This window comes from Octopus bimaculoides, chromosome 2 (genome assembly GCF_001194135.2).
Source record: "Octopus bimaculoides isolate UCB-OBI-ISO-001 chromosome 2, ASM119413v2, whole genome shotgun sequence".
Lineage (NCBI taxonomy): Eukaryota > Metazoa > Mollusca > Cephalopoda > Octopoda > Octopodidae > Octopus > Octopus bimaculoides.
In genome coordinates, this window is record NC_068982.1 from 111,463,810 (window position 1) to 111,480,524 (window position 16,715).

The 16,715-nt window shown below is 33.8% G+C and overlaps 1 protein-coding gene across 4 annotated transcripts in view; it reads right to left on the bottom strand.

Annotated features, from left to right (window-relative positions):
• The window catches only part of LOC106867485 (dynamin-1), a 128,265-nt gene that overhangs the window by 110,096 nt on the left and 1,454 nt on the right, over nt 1-16,715 (bottom strand). The gene's annotated exons all lie outside the window — the stretch shown is intronic.

Genomic DNA, 16,715 nt, shown 5'->3' on the forward strand with positions numbered 1-16,715 from the left:
GTATTTGCTTTTCACATGAAAACGGCTGTGCAAATTGCTGCAATACTTGGGATGCATGAATAATTTGACCTCAGATACATAATAGGGTCATCAATTTATTTTTTTTTATTAAAAATAGATAATATTGCTTTATATATATGATTCACTTCTTTAAAAAGGTTTCTCAATGTCAACTTCCGGTATTGATGTAACAATGGTGACATTTTCCATTCTCATTTGCGAAATTTCTCACTCTCTATCTTAATGTTTTCATTTCAAGTTTTAATTCACTATTTGCAAACAACTACAATAAATTACTGAAAGAAATATTTCCTAAGTTCATAAATTTAAATATTCGGCACAAGATAGTTTTTAATGAGCTTTTTTGTTCATTTGATTTTTTCATTTCATATTTATTTCATTCATTGTTTACAATGTTCTTTTCCCCACCCCCATACACACACACTGTCTCTCTAATATAAACACACACACACACACACCAGGTCTCATTTCGTTATTACACAAATATCACATCTGAATTTTGCAATTCAACATGGAGTGTCCAAAAAAATATGGATATTCTTTTGCTTGAACCCGCACACTTTATTAACTTCCATAAAAAATTTTTCATTTATTTTCTTTTTGCAGTGTTCAGCTCTATGTATTTGTAGTCAGTCACACACACACGTGTGTTTTTGTATGTACGTTTGTATGTGTTTGTGTGCGTGAGAGTGAAGGGGCATGTTGTCATGTATATGTACATACATAAGTACATATGCATACAACTTTTTTGTATGTATGTGTGCATGTGTGAGAGAGAGAGAGAGAGAGTGATGTCTAAGTGACACTCTCTCTCCCTCTCTCACACACACACACACACACATGCATATATACAAAAAAGATATATGCTTATTTATTTATGTATGTACATATACACGACAACACACCCCTTCCCTCGTGCTCTCTCTCTCTCTCTCTCACACACACACACACACGTCCATTTTAGCTAATGTTTGATATTCTGTGTGTGTGTGTGTGTGTGCGTGCGCGCGCGCATGGAGGCAGCATTCCACAATTGACATTTATTTGAATCACTCTTATGAAGATATTCGCATAACTCATTTTTTCATTTAATCTCCATTTTAATTTTCAAAAAAGTTTCCGAAGATGTAGATGATCAGTTTTCTACAGTAAAGCAAAGATGAGCACAGGTAGCCAGAGTCAATGTTGGATTCTGTAACTCTGTTAACTCTGTTAAGTATGTTTGCAAATATATAAACAAAAGTTTAGATGCTGCAACATACACTCTTATGCAGAATGGCAGTCAGCAGATAAATAAAAATGACAAAGTTGCACAATATGACAGAGGAAGATACATCAGTACCAATGAGGCTTTTTGGCACATCTGCAATTTTCCCATTCATAGGAGGCACCCAGCCATCATTCATCTGAGTGTCCATCAAGAGAATGGTCACAGGGTTATCTTTACAAAACAAACAGCCTTGCAACATGCACTTTCTCCTAAAGAAACTACCCTTACCGCCTTTTTTAAGCTGGGGCAAGTAGATGAAGATGCAAGAAAACGCCTTTACCCACAATTACCCAAGTATTACACCTGGAGAAACAATCAATAGCACAAGAGGAAATGCGGAGCTGATACTCTTGCCAGAGTTTACAGTGTCCACCCAAGTCAAGCAGAATGCTACTACTTACAGCTCCTTTTGCATGAAGTATGTGGTCCCAAATCATTCAAAGATTCGAGGAGGGTAAATGGTCAAGTGTGTATATAAGTAAATGGTCAACTTATAGGGAAGCATGCTATCAACAAGGTTTTTTTAGAAAATGATGAGCATTGGGACCTTGCATTGACTGAAGTATCAGATTCTCCAAGGAAACTCCATAACCTTTTTGCAATTATACTGAACATGTGTCAACTTTGCAGTCCCTTACAGCTTTGGATGAAACATCATGAGGACACAGCTGAGGACTTAAAATATGCAATTCAACAGGCAAACCCAAAAATCAATATTCAATTCTCTGAAACAATTTTTAACTAAGCACTGATTGAAATTGAGGATCAAGTTTTGGCTATGGGAGGCAAAATTCTGCAAGAGTCTGACTCAGGACTGCCAAAAACAAATTGTCAAATTAATGATTTAACACATAGCAAGAGAGACAAATTATGACATCACAGAGTTGGCTGCATTTGTGAATGAACATGAACCTAAACTTCTTCCAGAACAATGCTGTGCATATGATAAAATTATTTTGTCAGTCAGAGACAAAAGCAGAGGAATTTTCTCTTTTGATGCTCCTGGTGGCACAGGTAAAACATTTGTAACAACATTGCTTCTCTCCAAGGCAAGGCAACAAAAAAGAATTGCAGTTGTTGTAGCATCATCTGGCTTTGCTGTCACCATTCTCCTGCTTTTAAATTACCACTAAACCTGGTCACAAGTGACAGTCCGATTTGTAACATAAGCAAAGGTTCAGATTCAGCAGAAGTGTTGTGCCAATGCCACCTGATCATTTGGGATGAATGCACCATGTCACATAGAGGTGCAACAGAAGTTTTTGATAAGACCTTATAGGACATAAGAAGGAACAATAAATTTATAGGAGGAGTTACATTAGTTTTATCAGGAGACTTCAGATAGACATTACCAGCCATTCCGAGATGAACAAGATCTGATGAAATAAAAGCATCCATTAAGTCTTCACACCTATGGAATAAAGTACAGAAATTCTCCTTTAATACTAGCATGCAAGCTTTATTACATGGGGACCAATGTGCAAAGCAGTTTTCAACCTGGCTCCTCCAATTAGGAAATGGGAAAGTACCATTTAATGGGAATAGTGATATCAATTTGGCTCATATTACTATCATGGTGAATTTCCCAGCTGAACTGTATTTCCAGACTTAAGTAATTATTATAACTCACATAAATGATTGTGTGAAAGGACAATTCTTACTCAAAAAAATGAGACAGTAGCAAGGATTAACCATGAATTAATAAGATTTCCACAGTCACTAAGGAGTACAAATCAGTTGATTCAGTCCTTGATGAAAATCAAGCTGTCCATTACCCAACAGAGTTCCTTAATTCTCTGTAGCCACCTTGAACCCCTCCACAAACTTTTTCTGAAGGTAGGAGTCCTAATAATGCTTCTAAGAAATTTAGATCCTCCTAAATTATGCAATTGGACAAGGCTGGTTGTGATGACATTATCACCTTATGTGTTAGAAGCTACCATCATGACTGGATGTGCCTCATGGAAAGAGGTTTTCATACTAAGAATGCCAATCAAACCAACAGACATTTGAGTTCAAACAAACAGAATTCCCAGTGCAAATTTGCTATGCAATGTGTATTAATAAAGCTCAAGGTCAGACTTTGAAATCTGCTGGCTTGCACTTCATTGAGCCTTGCTTTTCTCATGGTCAACTTTATGTTGGTTGCTCCAGGGTTGGTAGTTTGCAAATCTTATTTGTCTATTCTCCAAACCAGAAAATAAAGAACGTTGTTTATCCAGAAGCTCTTATATAATTTCCTTCAACAAATGTGACAGAATTTATCTCCTTTCATAAAAGCGGTAAATTTTGATGTTAAAAAATAAATTTCTACACCCAATGCAATCCTCTCTTCCTTCCCCAACAACAATAAAAAAGATCACAAGTTCGGGACTCAATTAATCAACAAAGGAAGAGTCAGCAAGGCCAATGGAGCACTCCTCCTTACCAGGTGTACCGAACACAATCTGGTGATTACGAACAAAGTTTTCTTAGTAAAATAGGAATAAAATCTGACAGTTTCAATACTCTGAATACTGACATCTCATTAACTATCATTGTACTACCTTGGGATCAATTGTAAACAAGAACTGTTACTGGTGCCATTGAGTGCTTGATAGACCATCATCCAGTTTTGTCCAACATGAAAGATTCAGCTCATAAGATCAAATTTAGAACATGCCAGAAATTTAAGCTTGACATTCTTCAACAGAGCAACAAAGATTTCAAAAACAAATGCTTCTACATATCCTACCAAACATAGAACACTGGAAATCAACTAAAGAACATTATCATCATGTCTTGCAAGGAAACAATTGGATTCAAGAAAATAAAACACAGAACTGATTCAATGATAATGACTAATAACTCATCATCAAAAAGAGAAAAATTTGCATTGCTTTACAAAATGGCCAACAATCAGCTAGCTTAAGGAAATGCTTTACTGTTGAGAAAATTACTCAAAGCCTGAAAAACCCTATTTTCCATATTTTGTATACCACCTCTCTTCCTATGTTAATGTGCTGTAAGAGGACAGGTTTTGGGTGTCTCCAGTCATGACTGAAAAGGTTTGGTGAAACATCAACTAAGGAAGATCAGCAACTTTTGGAGTCAACAGATGTACAAAATTAGAAGAGAAAAAAAAAGAAAAAAGAACCAAAAACCAAAACTTGATCTTACTATATAGAGTTACCTGTCCTTAATGCAGAAAAACTTTCAAAAATTGGAGTCATAAACCACCTAACATAAATAGATTTTAAAAAATGAAGACCAATAACTTTAAAGACTAGTCACAACACATTCGCACACATACATATACTATATGTATACATTATGTGCAACAACACCATCATATGCATAAATAAATACATTATAAACATATATACATGCATGCATATTTGAAGTTTGAAAAATAGAGAGATGTTGTGCTACCAATTTTGTATGCCAGTAAAAAGTGGATGTTTATAGCAGGCATGCCACAAAGTTCAAATGTTTCCACCTGCATGCCTGCACAAAATGCAGGACATTCATTGGCAGGACAAAGTCCACAACGCAGGTCCTCAATTGTATACTACCCAGTATCTAAGTACTATACTACCCAGTATCTAAGTACCCCCATCCTAAGCAGAGCCTAGCTGCACTGATCTGGTGATATTGCCAGAATACATTCCAAAATGTCTTTCCTTCAGCAAGTTGGGTGGTAGGAATATTCAGTTACTGAATGGTGAAAACACTACAAGGACACTTCCAAGTTTTCTCTAAGATTTTAGTCTCAATCCTGTGATGGACAAGACTTGCTACTGAGAGATCTACCCAATGCAATCAAGGATTAGTCAAACTGAACACAAGAGTAAGCTACAAATGTCTATTAGTATATTAGCAATGATTTTCAGCTGCACTTGTCTAACATACAACAGAATGTTTTGAGACAGTACTGGACTTGACAGCCATTCTCAGACACATCACTGAAGTCAGCAAATATGTGAGATGTCATGGCTATCACCCATTTTATTTATTTGATATATATATATATATATACACACACATATGTATATATACACGTATGTATGTATGTATGTATGTATGCATGCATATGTCCACTTTTTCATGTTTGCATGAGTCAGACTGAGTTTGTTGATGCAGATTTTCTGTCCAGCTGCTCTTCCTGTCACCAACCATCGCCTGTTTTCAAGTGAGTAATATTTCCTCATAGCTGAACATCTTTCACAGAAGAATGAAACCAAAGGACATCACTTATATGATGTTAATGCTCGCTTTACAACAATCATGCAATGTCAAGGCAAAGAGACACAAACACCTATATGACAGTTTTCTTTCAGTTTCCATTTGCTCACAAGGCTTTAGTCAGCTTAGGACTAGAGTAGAAGGCATTTGTTCATGATACCAGGAAGTGAAGTTGAACCTGAAATGGTGTGGCTGAGGAGCAAACTTAACCACACAATCTTGATGCTCCTCATCTCCTAATATAATGGGCATAGTATTTGTATGTATATGTATATATATATATATATATATATATATATATATATATATATATATATATATATATATATATAAACAATATATGAGTATATGCATATATATGTACATGTATGTATATACGTTCATCTACATGTACATATAGATACATAACTGGGTACATGACGTGGCATATATATATTTGTCAAGAATCATGTCAGACATGGAGGAGGAGAGAAAGAGTGAGTGAGAGAAAGTAATAGCAATGAGAGAAAGGAAGGGGTGATAGATGAATAAGGAAGGGATGAAAAAAAAATCAGTGTTTCAACTCTGTGTGTGTGTACAAGGGAAGTATGTGAATGTTTGTATGTGTGATTATTATGTAACTTATTTTGAACATTATTTATATATAAGATACTACAATTAGCCGTCATTATTGATGGCACGTGGTCAGCTAGTATATATATAAATTTTAACATCCACTTTTCTGTGCTTGTATAGGCTGGATGGAGTTTACTGAGGCAGATTTTCAACAGCTGGGTGTCCTTTTGTTGTTGAACTCTAGTTGTTTCTCCATGGCCTGACATATTTTCATGGAATATTGGAAATGAATAACATAGCTTGCATGACAGTGCCTCTCATCTACAACTATCACACAACATCAAGACAAGGAGGCACAAACACACACACACCCATATACACGTACACATATACAGCAGGCTTTTAGTTTCCAGCAACCAAGGCCTGAAGCTATAGTAGAAGACACTTGCCCAAGGTTCCACATATGCATATATGTGTGGAACATGAAAAAAACTTGTACAAGAATTACTGAACAATATTTTAGCAGTTGAATTCTGTTAAAACTGGATAATGGATCTCAGACATGTGAAACATTCCATTTATTAAATGCCTCACTGAAAATAGTGGGAATAGATATTTTACTTTTTGGAGAATCAAAATATGAAAACAAATGTTTGTATGCAGCAATACTGAGAAGATCTAAAGATGGTAGTTATCAATTGGACCAGACACTATACCAAAAACTGACCATAATAATCAGCATGTCTTTTACAATGATGAAATTAAAGTTTTGTTTCTCTAATGTTCTCAGAAGGTCCAGTCCAAAATGCTACAATTTTCTTCTCTACATGGCAGATGAACTCATTTCCTTTTGTGAACTTTTCTGAAGAGCAGAGTCTTTGACAAAAGAGAATTGTAGAATGAACATACAAAACAATGGTTGACAGGTTTTCATTAAAGTGGGCTGGCATTATTCATGCTGTCGCCATCTATCCTGTAAGTGGTCCTTAGAATCAACTTAAAATGGTATCATAATGCTTACAGAAGTGTTTTATGTCAGACTTGAATGACATATTTAGCAGAATAAGTATCAATACACTCTAATTTGAAGAATATATTAATTTCATGATATGATGATGATGTTGAAAAATAACAACTGAAATTTTATTAATACAGAAAGTCATTGACTATATTCATAGATTTCTATTGTCCAATGTAAATCACTACAGTTTGGTTACCAGCAGTCACTATATTTTGATCTCTTTTTAGTTATCCGTTCTTATCATGTATCTTCTTTGTTGAAAGCTATACTTAATGGATTTAATTTAAACATTCAAACTTTTCGGATCATTTTCCAACCTTTCACTTAGCTTAACAACACCATCTGGCCCTTGGGTGCCTTCAGTGAAATTCACACTGCAGCAAGCTTTCAGACAAAGTTTTCAGTTTGAAAATAATCCCATCCTTTTTCCTAAACAGTGTCTTTAGGCCCCAAGCTATTACAAAAACTTCTTTTAAAAAAATCTCAAGTGCAAACCATTTTTTTGTTAACTCAGCCACTTTATGCAATACAGTGAAATTTCATTGTACAATTGCATTACAATAAACATACAATATGTATAATTTTAACATACAATCATAATTCCATGAATAATATCCTACCTAAAAACAAGAGCTTACTTATCTAACTCCTTAACTAAAATCTCTGAGTCAACAAGTCTCAATGCAATCATTCAACCTACTTGAAATCATTCCCGATCACCTCACAGATTTATATAGTCCTAGAAACAGTGCATCTAAAAAATAAAATGATTGTCTATAAGTGGAATGCTTGAGTGAAGGTCTCCTGGATCAGAGCTGACCCAGAGCTGAACAAAAACAACTCAACCTCTACCCTAATCAAAGATCTGTTCATGCAAGCATGGAACATGAACATTACTTTCATAAATATTGTTCAAAGTCATTCACAGCTTGTTACATGCTCACTTAAGAACATATGATGTAGCAACGTAGGGATTTATCAATATGGTCAGAAGACCTGTACCATACAAAGACTGTGATGCCAAAACTATTATTCAGGTTGTTACACTGTTTGAAAATCAAATTACATCTCTGCTTTCCCAAAATTCTTATTTCTGTTTCTAAGGTCTAAAATTTCAGACTTTAAGCTATGTCTTCTTTTGGTAAATGACAAATGTCTTAACAGCAGCATTCTTTAGATGTAGTTCATAAATCATGAGGTCACTTCAAATAGTCAGAAAGAAAAGCTGTTGTTTTATGTTAATATAAGCTTGATTGTTGTTTTTAGTCATAACAGTGCACAATGCCAACAAAGTGAAATAACAGAAAAAGGATATATCAAGTGGTGAGAAAATTGATAAAGCCACAAAGGCAAAACAATACGTATTTTCTACCATCTATGAAGAAGACTGGCAAAATACATCATGATGCTGGCCAGAATATACTATTGACCTACAAAAGGTATGGAAACATATCAGCTTTCAACTGTTTGTTTGATCCTCAAAACAAGGATGAACAGGTATTTCAGATATTAAAACAACTATTCCACTTCTTTTTTCAAGAATAAAACATACACACATATACACTCACAAGTATATACACTTGAAAAAGATGAGAAATCTCTTTATAGAATTTGCTGGTATGGGACATATAATTCATACAAAGGATGATAGTTGGGTGGAAAAGATCTAAATGGAAGAATCTTACTGAAAAGGTAGATGTGGGAAGAACTGATGAAAATGGATTTCAAAATACTGAACCACAGAAAAGATATTACAAGGGACAACAAGCATTTGAGACACTGTGCGGCATAAAACTCATCCAACCCATACAAGCAAGGAAAAACATGTAAAATGATAATGATGCCTACTATACAAGCAATTTAATTAACTCTTCAGCAAAGAGGATCCCATTGATTCACAGAAGCACAACTAAAGACTTTAGTGATATAAACCACTCAACAATTTTAGAGGTGCTTCTGCTTACAGCAGCCAAATTGTTTCTATGTGATGCCAATTTACAGCTAGGTAAACTGGGAGTTAAAAGAGAGAGTTAAGTGTCTTAACCACAGGTACAGTGGAGGATATGACCCTCTGGATTTTCTTCCCCAATAAACTATCAATGACAATCAGCAGCTCCCATTAAAAAATACCTATCACCACTTTACAAACTGCTGAAGAAAATTAAGTTCAGGAAGGTAAATAGCACGTAATAGTATAGGATGGAAGAATGTGGGGTATAGTAGTATAAAGGGAGGCAAGAAGTATAATGAAGTTAGGATAGTATAGTATAGGAGTTGTGATAGTCTAAAAAAGGCAATAAGTGTTCAAAATGTGATCATTGAGAAGAAATTATGCACATATCTAAGGATAGTTATTTATGTTAGGCATAACATTTATAATGTGACAATTCTCATACTTCAGTGCATTTGAATGATGATTTTAGTGATAAGGTTTCCTGAAGTCTATATTCAAATATCTTTAATATCTTATTAGAGTAATGTTAAAATCACACAGTACATATTTTTACTTTGTCAATGGCATCGGTAATATAACTGATAATAACAATGAATGAAGTAAATAATTTCTAGGTTTTATGGCATGTAAGTCATCATAATCAGCAGCATCACGTCTGCTTTTCATGCTGGCATGGATTGGACAGTTTCAGCAAGCTGCAGGGCTGTTTCAAGTCCCAATGTCAGCTTTGGCATGGTTTCTACAGATGGATGCCCCTCCTAATAACCACATTACAGAGCAAATCAGTCCAACCCATGCCAGCATGGAAAACGGACGTTAAACGATGATGATGATGATGATATACACATACATATATATATATATATATATATATATATATATATGAGAGAGTTTTTGTGTGTGTGTGTGTGCATATGTTCTTTATGCATTCAAAAACTGAGTTGCCGATTTTGACGTATGAGGTATCAAAAGATTCAGTAATCTTTCAGCTACCAAATAAACTTTATTTTCATTTACATATTTTCTACGTTACCTCAACAACCAGCTATAGTTATTTGAAAGACACTGCTCTACAATGATCAGGTTCCATTGGAAAGTGAAAATAGTTTCACACTTTCAATTTGAACCAAAATTACAGTGTTGCATTACATGAGTGATGATGTGTGAATAATGAAAGAAATTTTTCTCCAAATTAGTCACATTTGCATTACAATAAAGAAAGCTGCTTATCATCTATCTATATATATAAAGGCTACCAAATAAACTGTTTTTGACACAACTCTTTTTTACTACTAAAATAACCTCAGAAACAAGGTTGGGTCACACAATTTTGAGGTCATTTCCAGGCAATATTTCAATTTGCTTCTAATGTTTCACTTTCATTTGATGTTTCACGCATGTGTAGAACTCTACTGAGACAAACATTTATGAAAATGTATACATAAATATTGTATTAAAATAAGCCACAACCAAAAAAATTTCATTAAAAGACATCCATTTCTCTATATGATTTGAGGAAATATAGTCACTCACTCTCTCTCGCACACGCACACATACATACAAAAAAAGATGTATGCATATATATTTACACACATGTATATGAAAGATAGTGTGTGTATGTGTGTGTGAGAGAGAGAGGGACAGGGGAAGAGAGAGCAAGTGTCACACATACATGCAAAAAATACAACACACACCTTCACTTGCTCTCTCTCTCTCTCTCTCTCTCTCACGCGCACACACATCCATTTCATATACACGTACATACAAGTTTCACTTTCTCCTTTCACTTCAAAGCAAATGTTGCTTTTTCACTTTCTCCTCTCTTCAAAGCATAAAGAAATGAAAAATTTTTACAGAAATTAACAATCATATGATCTCATATGATTGAGTTGACAACTTTGCTGCTTCAAACGAAAGAATGCCATAAAATAACTCCCTCTGATATGCGCATGTGCTAAAACTTCAATATGAATTGTCATTTCTTGCAGTGTGCATACGCAAAATTACAGCTCAAATCCAATTGAAATGACCTTTCTATTCTGTAATTTGTGTTTGTGATGAGTGTATTTAAAAACCTGATATTTCATATAAACTTAAAGAAGTTTTCCCACAAATCCTGTCCTTCACCTGTTGTTCTTAGCATGTCTGAGGTGACATTTGCACCCCACCTTCCTTATTTTTTACCTAAATTTCCTATGTTTTCAATACAGGGGATTAGGACTTCACCCAAAAAACACTTTCTCAATATTTTAATGTTCTCCATCCCCACCCCCAATTTCCTCATTTTTTTTTTTTACATTTTTTAAACTTTTTTTCTTGGTAACCCACAGAGAAAAAAAAAAGAGAGAGTACAAATCTTTAAGAATTTACTTCTTCCTTTTTTCTTAAGAAACACTATAATCTCCATCCCAAACATCCACCCATCACCTCACCACTTTTAAAAAAAGCTACAAACTCCCAATGTTTCACTTTTAGCTTTTTGGAAAGCAGGGAAGTTTCTTCAGAAATAATGTCATTGTTTCTAGCATGTCAAGTTATCTGTTGGTGGTCTGGTATTTTTCACGTCTGCTATTTAGTACAATTCTACACATGCATGAAACATCAGACAAAAGTGAAACATTGGGAGATTTTAGCTTTTCAAAAGTGGGTAGGTGATGGGTGGGTGAGGTGGAGAAAGGGGAACTAAGTGTTTCTTTAAGAAAAATTGAACTTAAAATATATATATATTTCTCAGATTCGTAATCTGTATTTTTCTACATCGATAAAAAAAAAAATTCAAAAAAAAAATACAAATTAAGAAATTATGGTGAGGACGGGGGGGGGAGTAAAATTTTGGAAACTTGATTTCTGGGCAAAATCATATTAACCCCCTTTCTATGATGAAACAATACATAGTCTGTGATCCTTCTTAAGAACGAAAGCACTTTTATACAAACCCATGCAAGTTGTGCCCTCCCCACCCTTCACTTTTAAACAAACAATAACTTTCATTATTACATCAGTAATCCAGTTCACTATATATCAGCTGTGCTGATTCTGCTCATAAGAAAGGAACAAATAATACTATGTGGCTGTAAGTCATAATACCTGGGTAACGCCGGGATGCATTACTAGTAAATACATACATACATATGTTTCTTAGTATCCACTTATTTTTTTCCATGCTCGCAATGGCTTGGGCAGCTCTCTCGGTATCTTGCCTCTTATCAGTCTTTTGTCATCTGGCAAACACAGCAAGATTTTTTTTGTGTGTGTGTGTGTGTGTGTGTATGTATGTCATGTGTGTATATACACACACACAGAGAACATAATGAGCAAAACCCTCAGCCTGTCTAGGAAGACAGTAACTCCAAATAAAGATTCAGATCATAAAACCCTATCCAATCCTTTATGAACAAAAAAATTACACACACACACATCTGTTCCAAACAGTTTTGCATAAATGGCTATCACTAATCTCATGTATACTCTCACAATGACAAACTTAACAGGAGAATTACAAAGATATATCAAGGCTTTTGATCTGAAGAATTACCAAATGCTTAAAAATATAACCTGTATTATACATGATAAACCAAGAGATTCATCAAATAAGGCTGCAATAAGCTTATCCTTTCCATAGTCCTGTAACTTGAGTTGAAAAATGTTATGCAACAGGACAATGCTATCATAAAAGACCATAAGAAATACAAAATCAATTATGTAAGTTGATATCAAGAACTGGACTAGGTTCTGTCATGTAATAGAACAAGGTTATACCAAAAGATCTTCAGAAATGCCAAATCAATATGGGTTTAATATCAAGGAGATGACTAGGTTAGTTACAAACTAATTAAGTAGGGTTTTTCAGCCACCCATAAAAGATGATAAAATATTAGAGATTATATTAAAGATGACAGAAATAATATTAATAAAATATCCCATATCATAATGGATGTTCAATTAAATGAGGGATCCATTTAATGATGATGGGAGAGGTGACTGCAATGTTTAAATAACCCCCAAGAAAGCTTACTTAAAAAAAGAGATATAATGGGATGGATTTTTAAAAACGTATGCCACAATTATATTCTAAGTGTGCAAAAGCAATCACAAAGTCTCTACATAGTCACTTGATCTGCCAGAAATAGCAGCCTAGTCAACCTCAAATTACACCTTGCCATCTGAAATAAAGGATCAAAATAGGATGGTCACTACATGAGTGTGTTTGATCACAGGTCTGCTCAATCTGGGCAGATCTGCAGATAAACAACCACCTCGAATGTCGACGAGAAGTGCTTTCTGTAAAGGATCTAATCACAATCTTTTTCAGACTAAATAATAAGTCATTTTTAGGATGAAATTTATTTTGTTTTAGATCAGAATTTTAAATAACTAAATAAAATATTAAATATGTAAAACAAGCAACTGTCTGTAGTACCTTACACAAATATATATCTACATAATATATTTATATAAAATACACATATAATGTTATACTATAAATATATATATAATGGTCTATTTATATAAAACATCTTCATCTAACTTATTTAACAAGCAAAATACATAGATATGGTTTCTCATTTGTAGCATTCTATTTTACATATTTCATTTTATATTTTAAATCTGGTCTTCTTTAGAATCTGCAATGAAACAGATTAAGTCCAATAAATAATTTAAGAAAAATGATTACATCACATTTGAGTATGTTAACAATATTTCAAACATTTCGACATGTGATAATCAATCACTAGGAATTCACACAAATCTACGCATGAAGCAAATGAAAAACTTTATTATTATTGCTATACATTTTCACTTATTTCACAAAATTTGTTCAGGTTTCTCGTTTACGGGATAAAATTAAGCTAATGTTCCGATAACTTGAGTAGCCTGCAAAAGTGAAATGGTTTGAGTAAAAAGCCAGAAAATAGATAATATCCAAAAATAGAATCTAGCCAAGCTCTCGTGGTTAAAATAGTCATTCCTCTCTATAACAATATATATAATCAATTAGCAAATGTAATGTCCTCAACTGAGAGAGAGGGGGCGGGAGAGAGCTTTTGTATAATTAGACGCTCCTGCAAGTGGAACTTTAATGAAATATTAACAGATTTTTTCAGTAATTTCTCTTAGAAAAATAAGTTCCATCGATCTTCGAATAATAATAACATGAGCAGCAGAATTGGAAAGAATATACATATATTTGGCTATAACGTGACACCTAAATCACGTGTGGTAAATGAGTCAAAAGGGAAACAAGGTGTGCTTTATATATATATATATATATATATATATATATATATATAAGCATGTATTATGGTGGAGAAGTGATTATTTATTATACACATAACTAATGTTAATCATTCAAATAGCTGAGTTCCGATGGTAGAAATTATTCATGTAAGCCACCTAAAGGTGTGTGTGGAAATATCATCAGCATACAAGCATTTCATTTCCACAACGATGTCATCAAAAGACAGAAAATGAAAACATAAATGAATTCTTACTGTGCGGTCATTAATTAAATTTAAGACGAAGCTAAATTTTGATGCAATTAACGATGTTAACAACATTAACAACAACAATAATCGATTATCGTTATATAAGGTAACGCCCCCTTCAGTGAATATTATTAAGACATGTAATATAATATTATCGACAAATGATCGTCAATATTGATTTCTTTCTTAGGAACGAGGCCGTTTTGTGAGGAGTGTGGGCGGGTATAGTCAATAACCTCCACCTCACTATATTACTGGTATCTGGAATGTTAACTTGGGCTGTCTTTCATCATAGGCCTGGGGAGAAACGTAGATCGATTCTCTCATGCAGACAGTGCTAATGTTGTTTTGATTGAGTTTTGTCTTGTTCTCTAATTTTTTTTTTTATAACACAGACATGATGTATTCAAAAACATACCAATAGTAAATTGTAGCATTCATGCTTTTCTCAAGGACATTAGCGATCTAGACGGTTTGAAGCATTTCGAGATGAGACCACTCTAATAATAATAATGAGTTTGTCATCATTATTATTAGACGACACCTTCATCATCATAATAATAATAATAATGGTAGGCATCAACCATCATAATGAGTTCCAACTTTAGTGCAAGCTACAAACTTGTAGAGGATAGATATGACGAGAATAAAACTCAATACATTACAGTATTTATTTTCCAGAACCCAAATGGATAAACGGAAAAGCAAATACAAGAGGAATTTTAAATCAGAATGTCGAAGAACGAAACTACATGTACTATCATTTCACAACCTCTTCTGCATAACTAATAATAATCATAAATGATTCCCTCCACTGCTACAACGACATAAATTTGTAGGAGACAGGAGCATGTGACTAAATCGTCCTCAGCACATCTCTGGTACTACAGGTTTCGAATTGATCCCTGTGAGAAAGAAAAGCAATGACAGCCTTCAGGGCAATTTGAACTCATAAACTAGAGGAACTAAACGAAACACTGCAATGCGACCCGCTACCGTTTCTGTCACTTCGAGCCAAAAATGAAATTTTATATGATCGCTCGGCATGGAATAAATGCCAACTCTAGCTGGACTGTTCGAACAGCATTGACCTGGGGCTACACAACAACATAACAATGAGAGGGGAGGGCAGTCAACTGTTGTTATACACAACAGTTTAGTAATTTCTACATCACCCGAGACAGGATGAGATCCCTCCTAAATACAGTTCGTGCATGTCATCAAGTGTTATCTGATAGTATCAAAGTTTAATGATGGCATGTTTTATATATCTGCATATACATACATATATATATATATATATATATATATATATATATACACACACACACACACACACACACACACACACATACATATATGTGTGTATGTGTGTGTGAATCACACACTGCCACCATGTTTAGCTGTTCTAAAAACTATTTTAATAAATCATCATATTGTGACCTCAAGTAGTCAAACTGCAAGTCAGTCAGCACAAAAATGAATAAACAAATAAATAAAAAAGTTTATTATAAGTCATCGTCAAATAAATAATACGATAGATTATTCATATGGATATAAAATCATACGATCGATGCATCTATGATATATCTATGATAATCGTTTTAACAAAATTAAGAATGCAATTTTATTCATTCATAGGGTAAAAATATCTGTAATGTCATCTCTATTTTTGCAAATATATTACAATCAAGCAGACAAATAGAAACAAGTGCATAAATATACGTTATATAATATGCACATGTGTTTATACACATCATAAATGTATATATTATACGTTTATATATATATATATATATATATGTGTGTGTGTGTATACAAATGTATACACGTGTTTATATATAGACATATACGCATACACGTTAGTATATATTACAATACACATAACTATATATATAATATATACACTTGATCTGTCTTTCTATATGGGTGTGTGTATGTGTGTGTGTATAAAACAAAAGATATACACAGAGAGACAACCTAAGTACTCAATACATTAAGTGCACAACTAAAGAATATACAGAATATACAAGTGTATGTATACACACAAACACGTATATACATTTATGTATGATATAAGCATATGTAGGATTATACTCTTGCACATTTATAAACACCCGATTTGCATAGATGGTATTTGATATGTGTGTGTGTGTGTGTAAAGCATTTTTAATGTCTAGAAAA